Source organism: Hylobates moloch, unplaced genomic scaffold, assembly GCF_009828535.3.
Source record: "Hylobates moloch isolate HMO894 unplaced genomic scaffold, HMol_V3 SCAFFOLD_1, whole genome shotgun sequence".
Lineage (NCBI taxonomy): Eukaryota > Metazoa > Chordata > Mammalia > Primates > Hylobatidae > Hylobates > Hylobates moloch.
In genome coordinates this window covers 224,178,050-224,194,000 of record NW_026652276.1, presented here as the reverse complement: position 1 = coordinate 224,194,000, position 15,951 = coordinate 224,178,050, and the positions used below count along the sequence as shown (strand labels likewise).

Below are 15,951 nucleotides of genomic sequence, written 5' to 3'. Positions count from 1 at the left end.
GATCTGTTTAGTGTCTATTTTCTTAATTTCTAAATTAAAAACATGTAATAATGTTTTGAGTTTTATTTATAGAAATGTTTATATTGTGATAATAGTAAATTCACATGAAATTATAAGAAATAGTACATAAAGAACCTATGTACTCTTAACCCAGTTTCCGCCAGTGGTACCATCTTGATAAAATAACAGTGCAACATCACAACCAAGATATTGAAATTGATGTTAAGGATACTAAGTTCAGCATTCATGCTTTCTTTTTAACATATACAGTGATAAGCAGCCTAAAATGCTTTAAATAACTGTTATTTGTTTGAACATCTAGGATATGCTAAAGTGATGAGAAAAATCGTCAAAATAAACTACACTGGATGGGGGCAATAGAGAATGGTAGAACAGGGAACAGGAAAGCAATGTGAACTAATAGACCCCACTTGGTTTATAATACAGCAGAAACTTGCAGAGCACTGTGAAAACTTTCAATAATTTACTTAGTATTTTTTTTTCAACTTAAAAAGTTTTTATGCACCTTTTTATTTTTTGTGGTTTTATTGCCCTAGCAAAACTCTTCAATACATTGTTGTCTAAATGTGGCAATAGAATAAATTTTTTTTTCCATTTCTAACTTGGAAGAGTATTCTTTTTTTTTTTTTTTTTTGGTTTCAGAATTTCTTTTTTTTTTTTTTTATTATACTTTAGGTTTTAGGGTACATGTGCACAATGTGCAGGTTTGTTACATATGTATCCATGTGCTATGTTGATTTCCTGCACCCATTAGCTCGTCATTTAGCATTAGGTATATCTCCTAATGCTGTCCCCGCCCCCCCCCCCCACCCCCCACCCCACAACAGTACCCGGAATGTGATGTTCCCCTTCCTGTGTCCATGAGTTCTCATTGTTCAATTCCCACCTATGAGTGAGAACATGCGGTGTTTGGTTTTTTGTCCTTGCGATAGTTTACTGAGAATGATGTTTTCCAGTTTCATCCATGTCCCTACAAAGGACACGAACTCATCATTTTTTATGGCTGCATAGTATTCCATGGTGTATATGTGCCACATTTTCTTAATCCAGCTGAAACTGGATCCCTTCCTTACACCTTATACAAAAATTAATTCAAGATGGATTAAAGACTTAAATGTTAGACCTAAAACCATTAAAATCCTACAAGAAAACCTAGGCAATACCATTCAGGCCATAGGAGTGGGCAAGGACTTCATGTCTAAAACACCAAAAGCAATGGCCACAAAAGCCAAAATTGACAAATGGGATCTCATTAAACTAAAGAGCTTCTGCACAGCAAAAGAAACTACCATCAGAGTGAACAGGCAACCTACAGAATGGGAGAAAATTTTTGCAACCTACTCATCTGAAAAAGGGCTAATATCCAGAATCTACAATGAACTCAAACAAATTTACAAGAAAAAAACAAACAACCCCATCAAAAAGTGGGCAAAGGACATGAACAGACACTTCTCAAAAGAAGACATTTATGCAGCCAGAAAACACATGAAGAAATGCTCATCATCACTGGCCATCAGAGAAATGCAAATCAAAACCACAGTGAGATACCATCTCACACCAGTTAGAATGGCCATCATTAAAAAATCAGGAAACAACAGGTGCTGGAGAGGATGTGGAGAAATAGGAACACTTTTACACTGTTGGTGGGACTGTAAACTAGTTCAACCATTGTGGAAGTCAGTGTGGCGATTCCTCAGGGATCTAGAACTAGAAATACCATTTGACCCAGCCATCCCATTACTGGGTATATACCCAAAGGAGTATAAATCATGCTGCTATAAAGACACATGCACACGTATGTTTATTGCGGCACTATTCACAATAGCAAAGACTTGGAACCAACCCAAATGTCCAACAACAATTTACTTAGTATTAATACAATTGGTGAAGGCAGAGTCAGGGCAGACTTCTTAGAAAATATGACATCTGAATTGATTCTTTTAGATCTTAATGTAAAAATCTCAGCCACTTTGGTACTCATTCATTGATTATATCCTCTTCTCTCCCTCCCTGAAACCTATTGGTCAGTACCCCTTACTCATTGAAGCTTAGGCATCTCGCTGAGAACTATCTTTTTCACCCCCATTTCTGCCATCATCCTAGGTAACTTCTATGTCTGTGTGGATAACCCAATCAACACCTTGGCTTCTCTTGATTTTCTCAACTCCATTGATGTTTACCTAAGCTCCACTCCAGTGATTTGCCTCTTTGAATGTTGTTAAGCACTCAGAAATGATCATGTTCAACTTACAGATTCAAAGTTTTTGTTGTTGTTGTTGTTGTTGTTTTTGGAGACAGAGTCTTGCTCTGTTACCCAGGCTGGAGTACAGTGGCATGATCTTGGCTCATTGCAACCTTCGCCTCTTGGGTTCAAGCAATTCTCTGCCTAAGCCTCCTGAGTAGCTAGGACTACAGGCACCTACCACCACGCCTGGCTAATTTTTGTATTTTTAGTAGAGACAGGGTTTCACCGTATTGGCCAGGCTGGTCTCGAACTCCTGACCTCAGGTGATGTACCCACCTCAGCCTCCCAAAATGCTGGGATTACATGCATGAGCCACGGCGCCTGGCCTTTTTCCTTATTAGAAAGGAAAAGGTGGTGCTATCACCACCCTCTTATGTCTTGGTCTTGTCTTGTAACATTTTAGACTAAGACAGAATGTAGAGAGGAGTGCTATCTGAGCTCAGAAGTTTGTGGTAAAAGAAGACCCAGATGAGAGCATAAGAAAGAACAGCTAACAGCCATAAGTGGTGGAAAGAAACACAGGGATGAGAACAATGTTTTGTGTGTAGCTCCTCTGCAGAGCAAGAAAGTAGGTGGCTGGACAGAATCCGGTTGGATAACTCCTGCCTCTAGCTTCTACATGAAGAGAGGTGAATGTGTTAAGGAGGGGTAGAGATCAACAGGCTCTTTATGTTCATAAGACATTTGTAAATTTGAGTCATAATCTCAGTTTTCTTATCCTATAACTTGTACTTTTAGTGTCTGAACCCAAATTTCCTGAACCAACGCTGCTATGGCCTTAAAGTCTTAAATTTTCTATTTATTTCTAAGTGTATTTCCTAAGTATTGCTCAATTATTTGCTAGGAGGCTATCGTCAGAGATACATAATCTTGCTGTAATAGGTGTTTGGCATCCTTTTGGGAAAGCATAGCTCCTCCACTGCAATTTCACTGTCAGAATGCATGATGCATGGCAATAATGATGCTTCACTCCTTTATAAACAGTACCTTGTGTAGATAGCTGAGAGCTGAGTAGGGACCTGCAAAGGCCTGCCTCTTCAAGAGATGCTGTGAATTGTTTGAGATGAGGAAAATCCTTAATGAGCAGTTTGTTCTCATTATATGTAATTTAATTTTCTGGATACCTAAGAAAAACAGTATACTAGCTCCTTTATTAATTCTCATGAATTCTTATTAATTTACAATTCCCTGCTAATTGCACTTCTTCTTTTCTCTCACCCTCTACAAGATGTTAACGTGGGTTTAGCTCTTGTGTAATCTAAGTCCCTAAGTGCTAAAGAGAAGATCAAAATAAAATGACATTAGCAGTTAGGGTTTTTATGATTTTGGAAAGGACTGGCACAGTTTTTTTTATGTGTGGTAGAATGTGGGGTGGGGGAGGATGTTGTGATACATGTTCCTAGAAGAGTAAGTGGCAGTTCCAAGTGGAAAGAACTGGTCATGATGAAGAGGGTAAGCTCATTTACTTGATAGGAACAGATATTCTGTTGGTAATATGGAATGGGATTGTGCATGAGGCATATTATTGCGGCAGCATAGGCTAAAGAGGCAGTTATAAGAGGGATTCTGCCATAGTGAAGTTTGCATTTGATTTCAGAGTTAATAGAGAACACAAATCAGTTCTGAGCTATTGATAATGTAATATTCTTGAGGTTACCTAGAGGACTGTGGAGTAACAGCACCTGATGTCTCAGCCTTGGGGCCAAACCAGCCATTGTAGGGAAAAGATCCAGGTCTCTAGGGAGAAGATGGAATCAAGTGTGTGTCTGTGTGTGTGTGTGTGTGTGTGTGTGTGTGTGTGTGTGTGTGTCCATGCACGTGTACAGACGGAGGGATGGTCATTGAGAGAGAATTGTTATTTCAGTAGGAGGGAATATGTAAAAATATACTGCATCCCAGAGGAGATCATTGCTTTCCACTTATTTGTTTAGGCTCCAGATCCGTAAGGAGGGAGAATAATTAGCTTTATGAAGGCCAGAGCAGAGAAATTGTACCTATTCATGGGCCCATCACCACAGTTCCCCAACTGTCCAAAATCCCTGAGATAACCCTTAATGATGACATTCATCTACCTACCAAGTTTTCTCCTCCAAGAAAGCCAGTGATTGACAAAACCATTCTCAAGCAGACCCCAATCCAAGATCTTCTTCCAGTCGAATTTTCACCCTGTTGACTTTGGGATACCTTTTATTATGTATACATTAGAAAGGGGGAAGATGCGAGCAAAGGGGATTTTCTGTGAGTAAAGAGGATTTTCTTATCCTATAACAATGTCCTGCAATTCTCACCTTCCTGCATTTCTCTACCAACCTCTAGGACATACAACAAGCTCAGAATCAGCCCACAGGTAGAATGGCATAGGGAAATGTGGGCAGATTCTCTATATAGTTGAAATAAATTCCAGGAGCCTCACTTTTGCTTAGTACATGCTTGAAGAGGTAGGTAGTCATTGTCAGACTCCTTGGTTTCATCTGCCATTTAACATGGCGTGAGGTCATTGCTTTCTCCAGTTAGGACATCTCTCCCCATCACACCCAGGAAGAGCTCATTTACTTGCTTGAGTTATTATTCTCTCTATTGCCATCACTCTGTTTTCCTAACCTTTTTGTCCCCTAAATCTACAGTAAAAATATGTTTTTCCTGCCAGAGCCACAGATCCATTCACGAGCTCTGCCCGCTTCTGAGCAGCCTCTCTTCAGATTCTGGGCACTTGAAACAGTTACTTAGGTTATTTTTGCTGAGGGCCCTGCCTTAGGCAGCACACACCAGAATCTCTCTTGTGGTTTTTCTCCATTTCTTCTTCTCTTCTGTGTTTGGTGTCTTTCTTTCAGATTGATTATCACAGCACTTTTATTCCATTCAGCTCATGTGGTGTTCTTTTGGATTGCTTTTTAAACCCACTTTCTTTTTTCTTCAAGAAGAGTGTCACTCTGTTGCCTAGGCTGGAGTGCAGTGGCACGATCTCGGTTCACTGCAACCTCCGCCTCCCGAGTTCAAGCAATTCTCCTGCCTCAGCCTCCTGAGTAGCTGGAACTACAGGTTCCCGCCACCACACCGGGCTAATTTTTTTGTTGTTGTTATTTTTAGTAGAGACAGGGTTTCATCATATTGGTCAGACAGGTCTCGAATTCCTGACCTTGTGATCCACCCACCTCTGCCTTCCAAAATGTTGGGATTACAGGCGTGAGCCACTGTGCCCTGCCTAAACCCACTTTCTTTAAACAATCCCCACAACCCTGCTTTCTCCATCTCACCTCAGTCTCTATGTCCAGTTTTTTTTTTTTTTTGTCCCAGATGGGTCACTCACAGCTTCTAGATACATATAAAATATGCTACAAAACTACTTAAAATGATTTGGGGGTTCAAAGCCCCTCTCCATTTTTGCTATATTTGGCCATTTAAACATTAAGGTGGTGATGGTTGTGCCCACCACCAAATTCAATGTGAACCCGAGCAGAGATTTGAAGCTCCAGCGGGGCAAACATATTTCCCATATATTTGGGGAAAGGCTGAGAAGTCTAGAAAAAAAGACGTATCTCACAGAAGCATGACTGTTGTATTTCCTTTCAATTCTGCCTCAGACCCCTTCTTCTGAAGCTTAGATGCATGATCATGAAACTCTAGCCTGGGCTCACTCTTTGAGACAGATGTACTATGTTTGTTTGCTTGTTTGTTTGTTGTTGTTTTGACAACATCCCTATGAAAATGCATTACGCAAACAGAAGTTCATCAAGACAAGTTTTCATTTTCACTTGTTAGTGTTTTCAGTTAAAATTGTTAGACAATTGAACAGACAAACTTGAACCATTAGGGCAGGAGATGCTATATGTGATACTTGAAATGCTCCTTGATCAGCAAATATATGAAAATGTGAAAGGCGAATGAGAAAATGTCAGTGTAGGGGGTATGCAAGGTCATGTGTAAAAGTCTAAAGTACCCAAGCTGAAGATCACCTGTACTCTGCTCCTTGGAGTTCAAACCCAGACACCACTTACTAGGTGCATGCCCTGGAGCAAGGCTTCCTCTGTACCGTCAATGGTGGAATGAAGACACCCATAACGGCTGCTTCACAGGGTTGTTGAGAGGAACAAATGAGACAATGTCTGCAGGAACACGTGATATAGCTGTTATTGCCATGAAGTACAGCAAGGGACAAAGGAAAAGGACTATGTTATTCCTTGAGTCCTTGGCACTGGAGGTGATGCACATCCTTGGGTGGGTGGAGAAGTCAGGGAAGCTGGTCTTGCTGATAAAGAGATGCAAAATTCCGGGCCAGGCGCGGTGGCTCACGCCTGTGATCCTAGCACTTTGGGAGGCCAAGACAGGCAGATCACGAGTTCAGGAGATGGAGACCATCCTGGCTAACACTGTGAAACCCCGTCTCTACTAAAAATGCAAAAAATTAGCTGGGCGTGGTGGCGGGCGCCTGTAGTCCCAGCTACTCGGGAGGCTGAGGCAGGAGAATGGTGTGAACCCGGGAGGCAGAGCTTGCAGTGAGCCGAGATAGTGCCACTGCACTCCAGCCTGGGCGACAGAGCGAGACTCCGTCTCAAAAAAAAAAAAAAAAAAGAGAGAGAGAGAGAGATACAAAATTCCTTTGGTTTTGGCAGTCACAGTAAAATTCTATGTTTATTGAAGTGTCCCAATGTCATATTTAAAATTTTTCATAGCTGATATAATATACAAAATTACAAATTGGCAACAAATATTTTTGTCATTTATACACACACATATTCCCTTTATGTATATGCATATATATATATATGTGTGTGTGTATATATATATATATATATATATATATGTATATTTCCCATTTTATAATTGTAAACAGATCCCTGATTTCTCATTTTGGTTCACCAAGTATCTTAATGCTCAGGCCCTGACCATTTTGTTTTTCTAAAAATAGATGTGTTTTTCTTTTTTTTTTCTTTTTTTCTTTTTTTATTATTATACTTTAGGTTTTAGGTACATGTGCACAATGTGCAGGTTTGTTACATATGTATCCATGTGCCATGTTGGTTTGCTGCACCCATTAACTCGTCATTTAGCATTAGGTATATCTCCTAATGCTGTCCCTCCCCTCTCCCCCCACCCCACAACAGTCCCCGGAGTGTGATGTTCCCCTTCCTGTGTCCATGAGTTCTCATTGTTCAATTCCCACCTATGAGTGAGAACATGCAGTGTTTGGTTTTTTGTCCTTGTGATAGTTTACTGAGAATGATGTTTTCCAGTTTCATCCATGTCCCTACAAAGGACATGAACTCATCATGTTTTATGGCTGCATAGTATTCCATGGTGTATATGTGCCACATTTTCTTTTCTTTTTTTTTTTTTTTTGAGAAGGACTCTTGCTCTGTCTCATTTTCTTAATCCAGTCTGTCGTTATTGGACATTTGGGTTGGTTCCAAGTCTTTGCTATTGTGAATAGTGCCGCAATAAACATACGTGTGCATGTGTCTTTATAGCAGCATGATTTATAGTCCTTTGGGTATATACCCAGTAATGGGATTGCTGGGTCAAATGGTATTTCTAGTTCTAGATCCCTGAGGATAGATGTATTTTTTTACTCTGGCATTCCTCTTATTTTTCATTTATGAGAAAACAACAAGACAGTGGACCAATTTTTTTTCCCTCCTGGGTGGCCAGAGGTAACAATTCTTTGCTCATTTTCTTTGTTCCTGGATTGCCTGTGTCTAAAACAGTTGGTGCCCAACTCCCTGCTCCTTCTCCCTCTTCTCCTCACTCCAGCTTGCAGATCCCAGGGCTGCCAGGGCTGCACTGAGCTCCATGCCCACAGGAGACAGGAGAGTGTGAGAGAGAGCAGTCACAGTTCCTAGGAGCCCCCTGTGGACTCACAGTTGCTGCCTGCTCCCAGGAGCTCACGTTCGCCAAACTGAGGATGGTCCTGGGATGTGGCCAAGTCCCTAGTAGAGGCAACTGCTCCCTGGGGACAACCACCATGCTCCTATTCCAGACCCTGCTTGGGAACACCATCAGCACTGAAGAGGGTGGGAAACTTCCATCTTTCTGAATCCCTTTCAGTTCCAGGTCTCCCACTGGGAGTGCCTGAATAGCAGGAGGAAAGAGATAAAGAGTGCACTGGGTAGAGTGGAGCATCTCCATCCTGGGGTCGCGTTGTTGCTCTTTCCTGTGGGCTGCCCAAGAGGACCCAGATTTGGGACTGTGCCTGCAGGGAGTCTGAGAGGAACCTCTTTGCCCCATTCAACCCATTGCACTGGCCCTGTTGTTCACAGGGTCTGAGCTCCAGGTCCTGCCTTTGGACCTGGGTGGCAGGATGTGACCTGGCACTGGTGAGTCCCCCTCCCCTTCCCTCCCTTTCTGTCATGCCCCTTTCATTGCACCTATCACAGTCTGTTGTTTTAAACTTACTTACTGTCTGTTTTTGCAATTGAATGGTAAAACCCAGGACTGTTTTTAGCCCTGCATTCCTAGAGCACCAGCAATATTTGGTATTGTCCGTGACTTTCTGAATAAGTGAGTGATTAAGCGAATGAATGATTCAGTTGCCTATTTCCTCCTGCTCACTGTGCTACTGCTGACATTTGGCGCAGCATTGCATTTCATCATGACAGGACTCCACCCCCTGCATTGGTCCCATTTTGCCCTCCCCCTGGGGAAGAAGCTAAGGGTCTCTGTCCCACCCACTTCTTTTGTCCCTTCCTGAGGCTGGGGCTGGGAAAGCTCAGCATAGGTCTAGTCCTGTGGTGTCTCTTTTTCTATTTGAGCCTCCCTAGACCTTTGTCTGCGTAGTGCATGATGCTCTTGCATCATTCGTTGCTTTTAATTCTTGCTGCTAGCTGGCCTGCTATCCCCAGGGTGCTGTTCACCTCTATGTCCTCCCCTGGCCATCTGCCCCTTGCAAAGACCTGCCAACAGTGAGGGATGTTCAGGTACTTTCCTTGCTCTCTCCTCTTTCTCATTCCTCACCCTGCTCTTTCCCTCACTAAGAAGCTCAGCAAGCCCCCAGGACACTGATGATGGAAATTACTGCCACAAGGAACCAGGGTGAAAGTACTGCTACCCCCTCTGCATTCCCAGTGGGTCAAAAACAGTCATTTTTCTGGAGCAGAAACATTGTTTCAGGAGTCAAAATGCACAAGGATAATTCAGCTAGGAGGATTGAGAGAGTTAATGTGGAGAGGGAGAAAGATACACCATCAGGAGAGAACATTCAAATCCTCCAAGTCTCTGGAGGATTATTATATTATATGGGGATGTGGAAGCTCTCCGCTAGTTGGCATTTTAACAGAGCTGTGAACTGCAAAACCTGCAGCATGAAGGATTTAGAAAGATAAACAGGATCTCTTCTCAGCAAGCATCCTTAACAAGAATGAGTGAGGGGAGCTGAGGGCACTCTGGGGAGTCCAGGCTGCAAGTACAGTTAATGTGGGATGCTGTCCAAAGCATATGCTAAATAGCTAAACACAGCCTTGACTAGGCCACTCTGTAACAGCCAAGGCTGTGCTTGGCCTGTTTTGATTGAGCACTGGATGGTCTACTGGTTGGACAAGTTGAGTTTGCCTGAATCTCGGGAATGTAGAACTCCTGGGCCTGAGAGAGGATCTGTTGTGTAGCAAGGGGAGGCTGCACTGAGGGAAACCTATTCTGTCAAAGACTCTGATGCAGAAAAAAGTCTATTCGACATTCAAGTTACACTTTACATATGTTAACTTCACTTGTAACTAACAATCAGTTTTCTAAAATAAAAACTTGGAATGTAAAATTATTGAACAAGCACTAAAGGTCCTAAGACATACTCCAGGGACTTGTCCTGAGTTGCAGTCTTGCTGAATTGGAAGGGGTCGGGGGGCGTATTGTGACTCAGAGTCTTGAAGCCTCATGAAGAAGTGACTGGCATGAATTTTGTATGAAGAGAGGAGCATCAGTCATCAAACCTGAGAGGAGAGGTGAGATCTTGAACAGGGAAAAAACAAACTAAGTGTTAAAAGTTTAAGTGGCTGGACAGAGGTTGGGAAGATAAATGCAAGAGGGTTTGAGATGAGGGGTGAAGGGCAAGGGCACAAAAATGGGGGCTGTGGTGGAGGCCAGTTTGAAAAGGATGCCAGCAATGTGGTATGAAGCTAAGCCTGCCACATGAACTGGGGTACTCCTGACTCAAAGTTTATCTTAGAATCCCCATTTAACCTCTGATTCCAAGACTTGAGATGTTTTATATTGGAGAGCCTCAAGACGTGATGTCACCTGAAGAATATGAAGGACATCATATTGAATATGACACCTGAAGAATATGAAGGACATCAATATGGGGGCTGAAAAGGGTGAGGTCACAGTCTGAGAAGTGGCAATTGGAGGAACAGCAGCTTCCTGGATTTCTGGATTGTCATGGATTCCCAATAAGAGATGGAGGGCTGAGGGGTGACCCTGCTTGGAGCACTGCTAACCAGTCTTGCAATAGCATTTGAGACTCAAGTTAGATCTTTCTGCTGGGAAAGGGACACCCTCCCCATCTCCTACCTATCACTGATAGTCCATAGCTGATAGTGGGACTTTAATACATTCATTCATTTGCCATGTATTAAATAGTTTTTTTGTAGATATAAGCATTTTTATTCATAGATATAAGCAATAAGCTTTGAGTCCTGTGTTCAGAGATTGATACGGCACAGTGCTTGATTCAACACTGCAGATTTCATGTACTTGAAGTTTTGATTACTACAAACAAATAGATATTGGAGTTAGAAAACTCTAGATTCAAATCCTAACTCAACATTTATTGACCATATGACTTGGGATTAAGATCCTTAAACGTTCCAAGCCTCAGTTTTTATCATCTATGTTATGAAGTTGGTAACGATTTCACAGCATCGTTGTGGCACGGGAGCCAGTGCATGGTGGGCCCTCAGTGGATGGGGTCTACCCATTCCCAACCCTTTATCCACAATTCTGTAATCAAAATGCTTTGAATGCTGAAAGTTCTTTCTTAAATGTTGAGTCAAAGCACTTAGATGGCTTAACTTGTTCTGAACTAAACATGAGGCCATTTCTGTCTTTATTTCATTGAGTGTGAATATTTGTGTACTTTGCTGCAGAAATAATAGTGTGCTTGATTCCAGAATGCTGCCTTGCTGGTATTGGTCTCATTTTAGCTTTCTGATAAGAAATTGTGGGGTCGTGATTGCCCCATTACATTTTGTTAAAGTCCACATTACACATACACATCACCATTAAAGAAAATGTGAGTTACCATTTGGCAAAACTTTCCTTCTCAGGACTAGAAATGAAAACCCAACATACGTGCTCATTGGTTTAACCAAAATTATTATTATTTTGAGAGAGCATCTTCCTCTGTGGCCCAGGCTGTAGCGCAGTGTTGTAATCACAGTTTACTGCAGCCTCCACCTTCTGAGCCCAAGTGATCCTCCCACTTCAGCCTCCCAAGTAGCTCAGACTACAGGCATTCGGCACCACACCAGGCTAACTTTTTTATTTTTGTAGTGATAGGGTCTCTCTATGTTGCCCAGGCTGGGTCTCGAACTCTTGGCCTCAGGCAGTCCTCCCACATCTGCCTCCCAAAGTGCTGGGATTATAGGTGTGAGCCATTGCACCTGGCCTGTTTAACCAAAATGTAATGAGTAGTTACACTGTGTAAGACATGTTGCTTGGTATTCTGAGGGTTATAAAGATGAAAAAAGAGCCCTGACACTGAGAAACCAGGAATCCAGGATTTGGAATCTGACTGGTACACAATTATAATGCAAGGCAGATCATGTTAACTTTCCTGATTGGGAACTCCAGGCAGGATGACTTCACATCTGGATGGGGATGAAGCTTCGTAAAGGAGGGGACATTTGAGATAGTCCCTGGTGGGTGATTAAGTATTTGCCAGGCAAAGATGGCAGAACAAAGTATTCTAAGCACAGGAATAAAAAGGGAAGTGTGTGAAGGCAAAGTGGACAACTTATGGAGAATAGCGAGGGTTCAGTTTGGTGGTATCACAAAGTGTGTGACAAGGAGGTGGGGGTGAAGCTATGGGGGGTGGTGAATGGGCAGAGTCATGTAGGGCAGGAGTTGCCAGGGAGAATCTGTGCTTGATTTGACTGAAAAAGGAAGAGATTATTGTTGTTAATTTTTTTGATCACTAAAATAATATATGAAGAGAATTCAAATTTAAATGAAGAGAATTTGGAAATGAATGTGGACATATAGAAGAACAGAGGGTACAAGGTTTCAGTTGGGCAGGAAGAATAAGTTCTAGCAATCTAATGTTCAGCATGGGGATTACAGGTAATGATACTGTATTGTATACTTGACATTTGCTAAGAGGGTAGATCTTAGGTCATCTCACAACACATGAAAAATGGTAACTATATGAAGAGATGGATATACTAATTAGCTTGACTGTCGTAATAAGTTCACTATGTATATTTCTATCCAAACCTCATGATATACACTTCATATGGTTTGGCTGTGTCCCCACGCAAATCTCATCTTGAATTGTAGTTCCCATAATCCCCACTTGTTGTGGGAGGGACCAATGGGAGGTAGTTGAATCATGGGGGTGGTTACCTCCATGCTGTTCTCATGACAGGGAGTGAGTTCTCATGAGATCTGATAGTTTTATAAGGGGCTTTTTCACTCCTGTGCTCTGCACTTCTCCTTGCTGCTGCCATGGGAAGAAGGACGTGTTTGCTCCCCCTTCGTCCAGGATCATAGGTTTCCTGAAGCCTCCCCAGCCATACCAAACTGTGAGTCAATTAAACCTCTTTTCTTTATAAATTACCCAGTCTTGGGTGTGTCCTTATAGCAGCATGAGAACAGACTAATACAACAGTTTAAATACATATAATTTCAATATAAGATTTTTAAAAAGTAAATTCCTATAGCCTACATCTAGATATAGCCATTGTTAATATTTTAAAATGCATCCTTTTACTCTTTTTCTGGATGAAGATAGATGGCTAGCTAGTTTGATTGATTTTGAAAGTAATTATAAATGAAATCTCATTGTTACAGATTATTTTTATTTATTTATTTATTTTTGAGATAGAGTGTTGCTCTTGTTGCCCAGGCTGGAGTGCAATGGCATGATCTCAGCTCACTGCAACCTCCACCTCCTAGATTCAAGCGATTCTCCTGCCTCAGCCTCCTGGTTAGCTGGGATTACAGGCGTGCGCCACCACACTCGGCTAATTTTGTATTTTTAGTAGAGATGGAGTTTCTCCATATTGGCCATGATGGTCTCGAACTCCCGACCTCAGATGATCCACCTGCCTCAGCTTCCCAAAGTGCTGATATTACAGGCGTGAGCCACCATGCCCGGCCTTGTTACAGATTATTAAAAACAGTTGACACAATAACTTAAGAAAATAAAATATAATAGCAGCATGGTGCATGGATAGGTTGGTGACTCAGCAATCTACCAATAAAAGAAAATTAAGAATGTTGTTGTAATGATTAAGAGGAAACAGATCCTTGAACTAGGGTGGTGGCTATGGATAAACAAAGGAGGGCTAGATGCTTCCAGTTTCCAGCCCAGATGACTGGGGAATTGGGAGCCATAAACATGGCCTTTGCAGGAGGGGAGGACTAGGTGTGTATCTTTAGATGTGTTGAATGTGTGGTGATGGTCAATCTGGTGGTTAGAGATGTGGGCCACGACTCAAGAGGAGGACAAAATCCAGATTTGAAATTCATTTACATTTTAAAGATTGCTTTGGTTAAAGAAGGTGAGATTTCTGAAGGAGAAAATAGATACTTTTTTTAAACAAAGATAAGAAAAGAAATGTGGGGACATCCACGTTTAGAAAATGGCAGAAAGACAGGGAGCTAGAGAAGGAGACAGACGAGGGAACCCAGGATGGTAGGAGAAATTCAAGAGTGCAGGATCCTTGCAGTCAAGGGTGGAAGTGACTTCAAAAATGGGTTATTTGTAACATGACATGTTATAGAGAAGAAAAAGAGGATGAGGATTCAGCAAAAAAGATGGAAGGAAATAATGTATAGGTATCTAGCCCATTTTCTGGCACAGGGAAAGAACAGTAAATATCAGCTATTATTTGAACAACAGACCATTAAATTTGGCAGTTAGGAAGTGTTTACCCCTTCATCCTCAGACCCAGCCAAATATCTTGCACAGAGTTGGAGCTTATTAAGTGTGTTGTACAATATAATCAATGAGTAGAAGACAGAAGAGGAAGAGCTTAAGAATGGTGATAATGTAGAGGTGGCCAAGTCATAAATCTGCTCATCCCAGCCAGTAATCCATTCCTCGCCCCAGGGAAACTCCTGCCTTTTGGGAATGTGTCTTCTGGGGTCAACTGTGCACACAGGCTAGTGTGCGTGGGGAGCCAGGCCAGCACTATGGGGACCTGATTGAGAGAGAGGTTGATGGCAATCTCCTGCTAACATTTCTCAACCCCTCACAGGTGTCACATAGAATGGGCATCAAGTGCAATGGGTAACTACAGCATTGTCAGGGAGTTTGTGCTCCTGGGATTTTCTTATCTCCATGAATTCCAGGTTCTGCTGTTTGCTCTGAGCCTGTTGATATGTATGCTGACGCTGCTGGGCAACCTGGCCATCATCAGCCTCACTTGCCTTGACTCTCACCTTCACTCACCCATATACTTCTTCCTCTGCAACTTCTCCCTCATGGAGATGGTGGTCACCTCCACTGTGGTACCTAGGATGCTGGCAGACTTGCTATACACTCACAAGACCATGGCCCTGGCCCAATGCCTAACCCAGTCTTTTACTTCTCCCTGGGCTCTGCCAACTTCCTGATACGGTCATGGGCTTTGATCACTATGTGGCCATCTGCCGCCCCCTGCGCTACCCAACCATCATGAATGGTCCAGTGTGTGTGAAGCTGGTCGTGGCCTTTTGGGTGGTTGGTTTCCTCTCCATTGTCTCTCCCACACTGCAGAAAACACGACTGTGGTTCTGTGGCCCTAACATCATCGGCCACTACTTCTGTGACTCTGCCCCGCTGCTCAAGCTTGCCTGCTCTGACACCCGCCACATTGAGCGCGTGGACCTCTTCCTGCCCCTGCTCTTTGTGCTGACCACCATGCTGTTTATCATCCTCTCCTACGTCCTCATTGTGGCTGCAGTGCTGCATATCCCTTCCTCCCCTGGGTGCCTGAAGGCCTTCTCCACCTGTGCCTCTCACCTCACAGTGGTGGTTCTGGGCTACGGCAGTGCCATCTTCATCTACGTGAGGCCAGGCAAGGGCCACTCCACATACCTCAACAAGGTGGTGGCCCTGGTGACTGCAGTGGTAACCCCTTTCCTCAACCCCTTCATCTTCACCTTCCAGAATGAGAAGGTCAAGGAGGTCATTGAGGATGTGACCAAAAGGATCTTCCTTGGAGACCCAGCAGCCTGTAGGTGAGAGGGTGAGCCCTTGACAGGGCTAGAGAGCCCCTGACAAGTCACGAGGAGTAGACTTGCTGCAGGGGGGCACCCACATGCCCAAGCTGGAGCTCCTCACTCTCTTTTTTCTCATTTTCTGCTGTTCCCTCATCTTCATGCAAGTTTATTCTCCTGCACTGCAGAGAACTAATGGACACACATTGTTAGAATGTCGCAAAGGCAAGTTTCTGTGCACCTGAGATAGTTAAGGAATGGATAGGGAATGCGGAGTGAGTACAATGGGATGGTATTAATTAAAAGAGATAATCCAAACCAATAAGGCTCTTAGT

The 15,951-nt window shown here is 42.8% G+C and overlaps 1 pseudogene; it reads left to right on the top strand.

Annotated features, from left to right (window-relative positions):
* Positions 1-14,701: 14,701 nt before the first annotated feature.
* LOC116814460 (olfactory receptor 6V1-like) lies at positions 14,702-15,641 on the top strand (annotated as a pseudogene).
* Positions 15,642-15,951: the final 310 nt, after the last annotated feature.